This window comes from Dromaius novaehollandiae, chromosome 1 (assembly GCF_036370855.1).
Source record: "Dromaius novaehollandiae isolate bDroNov1 chromosome 1, bDroNov1.hap1, whole genome shotgun sequence".
Taxonomy (NCBI): domain Eukaryota; kingdom Metazoa; phylum Chordata; class Aves; order Casuariiformes; family Dromaiidae; genus Dromaius; species Dromaius novaehollandiae.
In genome coordinates this window covers 121,323,224-121,333,909 of record NC_088098.1, presented here as the reverse complement: position 1 = coordinate 121,333,909, position 10,686 = coordinate 121,323,224, and the positions used below count along the sequence as shown (strand labels likewise).

The window sequence follows — 10,686 nt, the reverse complement described above, 5'->3', positions numbered from 1 at the left end:
GCTTGACATCCCCTTTGCCTGTTCTCTGCTTCCTTTAAACTTTGTGCACCACATAAGAGCTCCAGTCCTAGGGAAGAGAGGATGCTGGGTTAAAGTGACTGTACTGCTAATGCAAAAAGCCCTTCAGCCAGACTGCAGGTAGTGCACAACTTCAGATAACTGTGCTGTGAGCAGTTTGAAACTATTCCTGGATCCAGGAAAGGTACCTCTATGCACCTGCTTGCTACTCCTGACACCAAGTTTCTTGCAGCATAGGGCTTCTCGCTTTATATGGGAACATAGGTGCAAACTGCTGCTGATGCAAGTCGGTTCACTGTGTGCCTAATGAAACTATATTAGAGAGTAGGTAATAATGCCATGCCAATATGTGGAGGTTACAAAGAAATACACTTTATACCTGAGTATGGAGGTCACAGTGAGCTTCCTAAAGGAGATGACAGTGAAACTTCTCATTAAACAAACAAAATCATAATTTTCCTACTGTTGCTTTCAACCTCTTCTGAGACCAATAAAATTGTCATCTGTTTTATTAAGCTGTACTTAATCAGTATCTCTTTATAGAAAAATCTAACCACAGACAACTCATTCTCTCAAATCCTGTGCCATTGTGATTAAACATTTGGCCCAGCCTGGGACACACCATACACTCCTATTTCAAAGTCCTCCAAGCAAACATCATCAGCCAGGGTGAATTTTTCAGATACTTTTATTGCAGTGGTATTTGCCTGAACTTCAAAAGAGGTGTAAGACCAGGTAACAGCAGTCTTGTGCCTCCTAATAAAGCTGGTGCGTGCCAGCTAGACAAGGGGAAAGTACACTTATAAAATGCTTTTAAAACACATCAAGCGCAGCCTTGCCAGTACATTCCTTCAGTGCCTAATAATAATAATAGCACATTGGCTTCTAATTAAACATGAGGCCACACTCATGAGTCTTTATTTTCCATGCAGTCTTTCACAATATACAGCACCAGTTATGTAGAAGGCTGGCACTTGGGAAAAAAAAAAAAAAAAAACCAACAACGAAGGGCTTGCATGACAGGCTGCCAGTATTTGTGGTGGGTTTACTACCCTGTGAACCAGCCTTCCTGGGTGGCAGAAGAGGTGAATGGGGGTGCAAAACTAGCGCTAACATTAGGAATTACTGCCTTGCAAAGGGCTCCTGCAGGTGATTTTTCCTGTTCATGTGTATTGTCCTCTGACTTGCTGAAGTCCCAGCTGGACTGACGATCTGAAGCTTACAAGCATTTCTATGCCTCTTTCTTTCAAATCTTAGCCCTGTTCTTTAGAAACCACCTGCAGACAAGGCAGACTGTCCCAATAGCAACATGAGGCCTTGTTTTTTACAGCAAGGCACACAACTGTTGACTTGCTTTAAATTACTTACAAAAAGGGATACTAAAAAAAAAAAAAAAGAAGAAGAAAAAAAAAAAGCAGAAAAAAAAAAAGCATACCAGACCCTACCATAAATACATACTTGGTTTCATCTGTGTTCTTTTTCCTAGTTTACTTGACAGGTTAAACTAAGTCACATCAAGTCTGAAAGGAAACATGTCCCTCCTACCACTTTCCACCAGCTTGCCTCCCTTGACTTCAATTCATACTCTAAATTAAGCAAAGGCAACATGAACCATCTTCCAACACAGGCTCTGCCCACTCAACCCTCTGGCTTAAACAAACAAGCAAGCAAACCAGTAACATATACACCCCCCCCCCCCCCCCGCATACTTGGGAGGAAAAAAACAAAAGAACAACCCCCCCCAGGGTTTAGTATGTGGTACAAAAGCAACATGGACTCCACAGAGCCAAGCTTTGCCGCAGGTCCCCTGTGCTTAGGATGCTTATCAGCTCCCTGGCAGCAGACAGGGTTGCAAGATAAAAGTCAACCCCACTTGCTCTCTGCTGAAATAAGGCAGTGACTCCAGAAGTGGCACAGGGGCTTCTGCACGTGATGTGCTCACCTGCTTCCCTGTCACCTCCGACCACAACCCCAGGCAGCTATTTCAGCCCAAGGAGCAATCAACAAAGGAGCAGGAGTAGCTTCAGCCTCTGCATAACAGGCGTGGCCAGGCCTAGATGTCCCATTTCCTCCCGTAGGGACAAGGTGAACCCAGATGCCACAAGCACCCTTTTGGCCAAGGGACAGACCTTGCACTGGCATGTGTAGATGGTCGCCCCAGCTTGTAGGGATGAGCAGGGATGTTAGTATTTCTCTAGTGCCCCAGTGCTTGGAGCGGTTCCTCCCCCCTCTGCAATGGGGGAGCTGGATCACGGCAACCGAAACACGTGGCTCTCACCGGTGGGACACTGCGGACTGCACTTCCTCAGGGCAGCAGGCAGGTGGAGGGAGGGATCGACGAAGCTGGGGCCCAGCAGGAAAGGTGCCTTAAAACGTCTCCCTGCTTGCTCCTTGTTCCTGCCTTTAGGAGACAAGGCAGCCCCTGATAGATCACCCGTCTTTGCCACAGTTGGTTCCCAGCTCCTTGTAACTTTATTTATCTGCTACTTAGCACGAGGAGCTGCAGTGCCTTGTTCCTACAGGCCTCGGGAGGACCCGACAAGCCTGCAGTGCAAACACGCTCAGCGGTGAGGGGAATGAATTGCTGGGTGATTGCGAAGCGCCCTGGAGGCAAACCTCAGCCCTTTCATTCCTGCCTCCTCTCTTGCACCAACTTGGCTCTGCACAACAGGTTACAAGAAAAACAAGATATGTGCAAGCTGCTGTGCACAGCCTGAGCCTCCTTTGGTGGAGAGGTGGTGTGGGGGCGGGGGGGCACTCTGCTTTCCTCAACCGTCCTTTAACCCCAGTTATGCTGGTTGGCATAAAGCAAAGGACCCGCTCACCAGTGTCACGGAAAACACAGGCAAAGATTTCAGGTGCAGAGGTGCTTTGGCACTGGGGCAGTAACCACACATTGCCTCCCTCCACTCCCTTGGGGCAGAAGCAGATCAGCAGCCACCTCCCCTGCAGTGGGGAAGGGGCAGCCCCAGGGGTGTTCAGTGCCACCTTGCCCCCATCCTTCCCCGTCTGGCACCGGAGCAGACAGGGCTGGCGTTGGTTTGAATCCATTTTCCTTGAAGATGCCCCACACAAGCGAGGAAGAAAGGGTGCTGGGCCTCTTTATATGCACGTCCTGGGGCCAGGGCTTTCAGATAAGATGTCAGCAACACTTAGCCCATCCTGTCCTTTGGCCAAACCACTTGCACATGCGCCCAGGCCTTTGCATGAAGCTGCTTTTGCATCAAAGTTCTGTTATTGAAGGCCAAGGCATACTGCATGACCCCACTCAGCAACTCCGCGCTCCCTGCTTTTGGGATGCACTTTAACCCTGGGCTGTGGCAAAACGCCGAACAACAGCTCCAGCGCTCCCATCACAGACCCGAGCCAGCAGGATATTCACAACCCAAAGCCGATTAAACAGCCCATAACAACACAGGAAGCTGTTTCAACAGACCAGGGAGCAAAAGGCAGATCCCGACTTGTTGCACTACTACAGTAATCCAGCGGCTCAGCGTCACCAGCTGTCTCCACACCAGACAGGGATCGCGGGAGGCAGCGTGTTGCAGGGCAGACCTGGGAGCACGTGGAAAGGCAGCTGCGCTGGTCACGCGGCTTTGCCGGCCAGACTCTGGCACAGAGGCAGGCACAGTCTGTTGGGAGCATGTTTGGCTCCCAGTCAGGCCAGGACCTCCTTGCTGCCATCACCACCACACTGAAAAAGCCACAGGCTGGTAGAGAACCACACAGCAGACACTCAAACAAGAATGAGGTTTAAAATCACTGCTGCCAACACCTTATTTGCTTTCTGTTTTCGAAATACTGTGGGAGAGAGTTTCAGGCTTTTCTCTGCAATAAGACAGAGCAAAGACTGTTTAAAAACTCCACAAACACCCTTGACCTTGGGAGGCTCAAGAAGAAAAAAGGCGAGAGAACAAAATAGACATTAAAGCTGTGGAAATAAGAAGGGAAAAGCTTCTCTGCACTCTTCCCTCAATTATTTTCCTTTATCCACAGCCCTGAAACACTGGCTCTCTCCAGGCAAAGCCGTCACCTTAAAGAACAATTCAGGAGGGGCTCCCAGCCCCTTCTCACGGCCCTTTGAGTGAGGCACAGCACAGGCTCACGTTCAACACCGATGAGCCGCCTAAGTAAACCCACAGCAGCGCTGGCAGGAAACCTCAGCCCACGTACAGGGTAGTGCTCAGCCTCACTGGGCAAAAGCCCAGCCAGGGACAGCAACAGCAGCCTTCACACGGGCGCCCCTGATGGTGCCAATGTAGCCAGAGCAGCAGCACGGCAGCGGTGCAAGGCTCTGACCCTGCCTCAGCAGGGACCAAGCCCAACCACATCTCCTTTTTATCTATTTAAATTGAATTGTTTTTCTTAGTCCATTGACAGGCAAATATGCTAAGTCCTGTGCTGCAGTTGCCAATATCTGCCACGTGTTTTAAGAGCCCCAGTGGAGGCTGCCTTTGTCCCAGCATTGTTTTGTACTTGGCAAAGGTGCTTAGCTTAATGCATCGTAGGAGGTTAAGCAGGCCACAACTGTAATGGACATCAGGAACGTTTATCACAGTAGCTATATCCAAATGGACATGTGCAATCTGGCTTCAACATTTGCAGAATTCGATTTTAGAAGTTCATGTATGGTGAATATAACAGCTGACTTCAGGCTAGCTTGAAGTCACTGTGCCAGTTTTGGGGGGGGGGGGTCACAAAAATCTCTGACATCTTCCCTTAAAAATATGTACATACTTTTTAATCTAATCAGCAGACTAATCCATGAAAAGGAGTTTGAAAATGATGACTAGATGCCTTGATATTAATTTAATCTGATGACCAGCCTCCCAAAGCACAAAACCTATTCCCCAGTGTCTTCCCATTTGGATCCAATTTTTTAACAAGGCAGCCATCTCTCTACTGAGTGCATCCCTGAATCACTTGCTCTCTCCACGTTGAACTTTTGCACTACCTTCAGTACACATGGGATGCACCAAGCTTTTTACCCTCACTGAAGCTCCTTGTTTTTCCACACCAGGATACCAGAGCCTGCACCCTAGCTGAGCTCTGCCATGGGGAGTCTGACTCGAGGAGAGGAGGAAGAGGAGCAGGTAGAGGAGGTACTTGCACACACATGGCTGTAAAGGCTGCTGGTATAGCACTAATGTGGCCTGGGGGAGCAGAAGAGCAAAGGACACCGAATGTGGGTGACTAGGGCAGCTTTCCATTCCCACTTGACCTAAGTCCAGACTTGAATGGTGGTTAAGGACAGACAGTACTGCTCCACTAGTCTTCAAGTCAAACTGCTCTGAGGACTACTTATTTTCTCTCTTACCTTTTTCGTTCCTGACACATTTTTCAGTGCACTGATCCTGGAAAGAAACTCACTTTAGGTGTACTAGCCATCACAGCTCCAGCCAGCACGCCCCTGCTGCAGCTACAACGCACAGCATGCGTCTCCCTCCCCTTCCACCAGGGCAATATTAGCTCTGCTGAAACAATACCAACTCCTGGACACCTTCCAAAGCAAAAAAACTCTGCAGATTAGGAAGCCGGGGAATTCATTTCCCATCCCTGGCTCTCCCAGTTTGGGGAAAGAGAGAGGTACAGAAGTGCTCCCGGCTCCCACTCCAGGGCTGCAGCAGAGCCGAGGATGCAGCCCTGGGCTTGCGTTTGGTGGTGCACCCTCCCTGCCTCCTCATGGGCTGCTGTGACGCACTGCTCCCACTCCAGCTCTCCCACGTTGGTGGTGAGCTCACGCCACAGCCTGCATGGCATGCGCCAGCATGCACAGCACTATGGGAGGCTCCGGCTGCCAAGTGGGCCGCTGCTCACAGCCACCGGCCCCGGGCAGGAGGCTCGCGCTGAGGCTGGCCGATGTTTTCCAGCCCGTTCCTTGGCAGCGAGGCTGTGTTGCAAACACTGCTGGACTTTCTCCATTCATTTTTCTCCACCACCCTGCCTTAGTTACAGAAACAACTTGCTCCAAGCTTAAACCTGGGTAAAGCCTGATGGTAAAGCCAATGTTAATTAGCTGTGCTGGCAGCGCAGCCAGTGAAGGAAAATGCCTGGGTAGTCATTATGGCATATGATCAACTTTTGCCAGTGGTGCAGCTTAAGCCTCTTTGCTCTTCTCCTCCTCCCACTGAGCTTCCTTCTACTGTCAAATAGTTACCTCCTTCCTGGATATATCCAAAAAAAAAAAAAGTAAATAATAAAAAAAAGGATATCCAACAAATGCAGAAGGCCTCAGGTGGGACAGAGCGTGTAGTCTCTGGAGGTGTCTCTTTGCTCTTCTCCTCCTCCCACTGAGCTTCCTTCTACTGTCAAATAGTTACCTCCTTCCTGGATATATCCAAAAAAAAAAAAAGTAAATAATAAAAAAAAGGATATCCAACAAATGCAGAAGGCCTCAGGTGGGACAGAGCGTGTAGTCTCTGGAGGTGTCATGGCTAGTGAGCTCCCTCTGAGGAGTGTTTTGCTCACTTGTCTCTGCAGTTATGGGGGACATGGGGTAGAAGGGTTTTGCCAGTCTCAGCTTCTTCCTGCCAGAGCTGATCCAGAGTCCCTCCATGCTGGAGGGCACCAGAGAAAAGCCATGCACTTCTCTGGGGGGAGGCTGCCACTGCTCAACACTTCCCTTGAATGGCTTCTCCCACTGGCAGGACAGACAGGGCAAGAGCAAAATTCAGAAGGTTTCATTTTGGCTCCCAACTGCTCACTGCCACCAAGGCAGCAGACCCTGCACGTGGCCGAGAGATGTGTCCAGGACAACACCTACCTCAAGAGGCTTTGGGCATCTGCAAGGTTGAGCGACAGCCCAGGCAGGAGCTGGGAGAGCCTAAACACTGCTCTCAGGCGCCCAGGAGCTTGCAGAGGCCCCAGCGTCATGGGAGGAAACGATGCCTACTCTGCAGCTGGACAAGAGCGAGGGGAAACAAGTGACCACCATCTTCCTTCAGAGATGGACAACAAGAGTCTGAGAGCCTGAAACCTGACTCCACAGGCTTTTAGATATCTAATTCCCATTAAAACCAGAGGGACCCCAACTTAAGTGGCTTGCCCAGCATTGCACTTAATACCTTCAGAAGAGCTGGCCAGTAAAACTCACTCTGACTGCCACTCAGGTCCTTCAAATGCCATGTCCTAAGCTCGCTCCTGCCCTGCAGAGAGCCCTGACCATGGCACCAGGCAGCACTGCTGTCTCACCTCAGGCACTGCAGCATCATGCCAGCCCCGTGCATAGGAAGGCACTGGAAAAAGCCCCCGAGGCTTAAAGGCCAGGTGTTTCCTGGTGAACATCCTGCAGGGGCCCTAGCATGTGGCACCATTTTGTTCTTTTCTTCTTGCACGTGAGCTCGCAGGCTCTTGTGTCCTTCCTCCCTTTTCCCCTTGTCCTTTGCTCTCCTGCTCCGAAGGAGACCATGTCAGAGGTTTACAGGAATGTCGCAACAACACTTCACAGCTCCCTGGAGAAAGGGCTGACCTTCTGATCAGTCCCACAGCAAGTGCACACTGGCCCGGCTGCTGTGTCCGGGCTGCTATTTCCCAGGGATTAACAGGGACAGGGGACAGGGTGAGGCTGGTGAGGTAAGAGAACCAGAGGCAATAAGGACGTGATCAAAAGCTATTTCTGTTTTTTAATGGGGCTATTTCTTCACTTGAATCACAGGGACGGTCTGGTTGCTCCCTCCTAAATTGTTCAGATATGTGTGTACATGTGTGCTTACCCGCATAGACACATGCACTTACCTACCTGCACAGACATATAGACACACGCATGACTACTCCCAGCCTTTACATACACAGACATGTGTTCACATACATTCTCACATGCAATATTAATTTCTTATTTTTATGCTGAAAATTAGCTGCTCTTCAAGTCAGGAAATTCTCAGATCTTTTTACCCAACAAACTCACCGCATTCCAAACCAGGTATAGACGAGGCCATAAGTCTTTGCTTTCAAAAACGGATTACAGAAATCAGAAAGGAGGTGCTAGTAACGCATTGAAGTTTGTGCAACGCTTCACCAACTTAATCCTACCAACCATTTAGTACTTCAGCAGATTGCTGCTTTTCCCTAAAGCCCCTCTTTTCCAGGTCCCTGAGGTCTGTCAGAGCATCTGGATTCCTAAAAGCTGCCACAAGATGCAACCCTGCAGGCTGCCAGTGGCTCAGACCAGACACATCACAACACTGCTGCAATTGCCTTTAAGATACTGTCCAAAAGACATTCAGGCCATGAATGAAAGAAGAAACATCCACATGCACAGCCCTGAACTAGTATGGTTGTTCTGGTTTAGATATTCCCAAACCAGTAAGCATAAGATGGATCAGAGCAGTGTTCCCCAAATTTGGTGACTTGCAGAGTTTCCAGTATTAAAAGCCTAAGGAAGAGTCAAAGACAATCCTGCTCCAAGCAGTTAAAAAATAAAATGCCCATAGGGAAAACATCTTCCACATCTCAGTCACTTACCACAATGTTTGCATTACCTATTATAAATATTTAAATGCTTCCAGAATTCTACACTGTTCTCAACACCAGTAACAGTGCATTCATTATCCATTGTACAAAACAAGTCCTTGAAAGAATTTATTTGATCAGTCTAAAGATGTGCTGCTTTTAGATTTTGCTTCTTATTTTGACAGAGTAAGCTGTATTTACCTTTTTTCTAGCAGTCACATGAAATATGGGATACAAACTCTTACAGTTTCTTCTACGAATCTACTCATCGGTAAAAGCTCAAATCCCATCCCATCCTAACAACCCAAATCCAGCAGCTTCAGCAGCAAAGACTGGCGTCCAGAAAGGTACGTAAGCATGCTGCTCCTGCCCAGAGTCCCACTGTCACCAATAACAGGAGGAGCTGGGAGAGGAGCTGTGCCCTTGTAGGTATTTATTTATGTTTGATTCCTGTATCTTTCTTTCTTCCCCTGTCTCCCAGTTGTCTTCTTCAACGTGCTTTTTAATGACTTTCTCTGCTGACGCAGCAACATTTTCAAGTGTACACTGAAAGGCAGTCTTGGGCCCACAGAGAGGTATTTACTAAGCATTTATTATATATATTTCACACATATGCATGCACACACACAGTAAGTGGTTGGTCACAGCTCTAGGCTGCTTTTACAAGCAGTAACAAATCAAGTCTCTTCCTGTCTTTCTGCTATTTTTTCCAAGCTCTGTTTGTTTTCCTAATGCCCAGGTTTGTTCTGTGTCCTTAATACATTTCAGATTAACAAAATTCACTAGAGACCAAGCTAGGAGGAGGGAAAATTTTTAGCCAAGTGAACCACGGACCTGAGCAGAGCCTGAGTTTATTTATCTCAGCCAGGAATTTCAACTGTGACCCCAGTGCAGTGCCGGGGGCACCTGCAGCCCGTGCACCCAGTGCACCTATGGGTGCCCCCCACACACAGCTGGGCCGAGTTCATGTGAAGGGCGGCTGCGCCAAGCCCTGGCCACCCCTCATGCAGCAAGAGGTGGCTGCGTGCTGTGAACGTGCCAGAGGATTATGGCTTCCTAGAAGGCCTCCCAAATGACTTTAATTATCTTCCTCAATCAGATACTGAAGCTGCTCTGCCAATACCAAGTCACAGAAGCCAAACCACCCCAGGAGCAGACACGTGGCTTCAAAACTACCCCGGGCTTCCTGCTGCCCTGGCATCACGTGGCGCTGCACTGACGCGCTATCGCCAAGCGTGCCCCGAGCACTGCTGTGCACAAGCAGAGCGAACCGGTGCACGCCAGCACTACGGGGAGTTTGTTTTCTGGAGGAAACACGCAGGCCAGGTCTTGCGAGAGGGCAAGGCTTTGGGGGGGAGGCTCTACTGCTCCTCACAAGAGGATGAAAGGTGTGTGGGAGGGAGAAAGTTGTTGCCATCACTGGAGAAACATGCCAGAATCGGGGACCCGGCCTCAGTTTTTGCATGGCCTCCCACCCCCTTTCTCTCCAGCACTTGTAACTCATTAATGACCTCACAAAACAACCAACCTGATCCTCCTCACATTTCACCCAAAAGGTATTTGGCTGACAGCAGTGAAGTTAGCTGTCAGTCCAGACACCTCAGCATTTCAAGCACTTTGGCTGCAGCACCCAAGCTGTGACATGGCTAGTATGTAATGAGGTTATTAATATTCCATTATGACATACTTAAAATCATCAGATTTCCACTAAATGTGCCATTATTGAAGAGCCAGGAAGAATTAATCCTTTAACTATGGACTAAGTTAACTAAGTTCAGCCCTGTTTGACATTTCATCCTTCGTTCAAGCCATGAAAAGAATCGAGGCCAGGAACCTATCCTCGTTCCTCACTGGAAATACTCACATCCAGTCTAAATATTTTTCTAAAATATATGCATAAAAGAAATCACGTGGCTGTCCAAGGAATGGCTGCTCCAAGCTAGAGCATAGTTGATGCACAGATTACACACCCTAGACACAGGTCCCTTTTTGTCTTAAAAGCTGATTAGTCTACAAACATATCTACCCTGTCTTATTTTGATCTCTGTACCTGTGTACTTGACTTCAGGCTTAGCACAACAGGCCTTAAACACAGCTCCTACGTGCTTACATTTCCTTGTCCCTGAAAATAGCAGGTGTTGACTGTGCTTTCACTGTGGCATGACCCGGCCATACTTCCTGGGTGAGTAGATGTGCCCACAGCCGTCCCACACACCAACA

The 10,686-nt window shown here is 48.8% G+C and overlaps 1 long non-coding RNA gene across 2 annotated transcripts in view; it reads right to left on the bottom strand.

Moving 5' to 3' along the window:
- Positions 1-10,686, bottom strand: part of LOC112996185 (uncharacterized) — a 41,710-nt gene that overhangs the window by 11,826 nt on the left and 19,198 nt on the right. The window contains exon 1 of one of the 2 annotated variants that reach the window (XR_003262372.2): positions 2,297-2,478. The exons of the other annotated variant lie outside the window; for it this stretch is intronic. This is a non-coding gene — a long non-coding RNA (uncharacterized LOC112996185). Of the gene's footprint in view, positions 1-2,296; positions 2,479-10,686 lie in introns of those variants that run through there. 2 annotated transcript variants of the gene reach the window in all.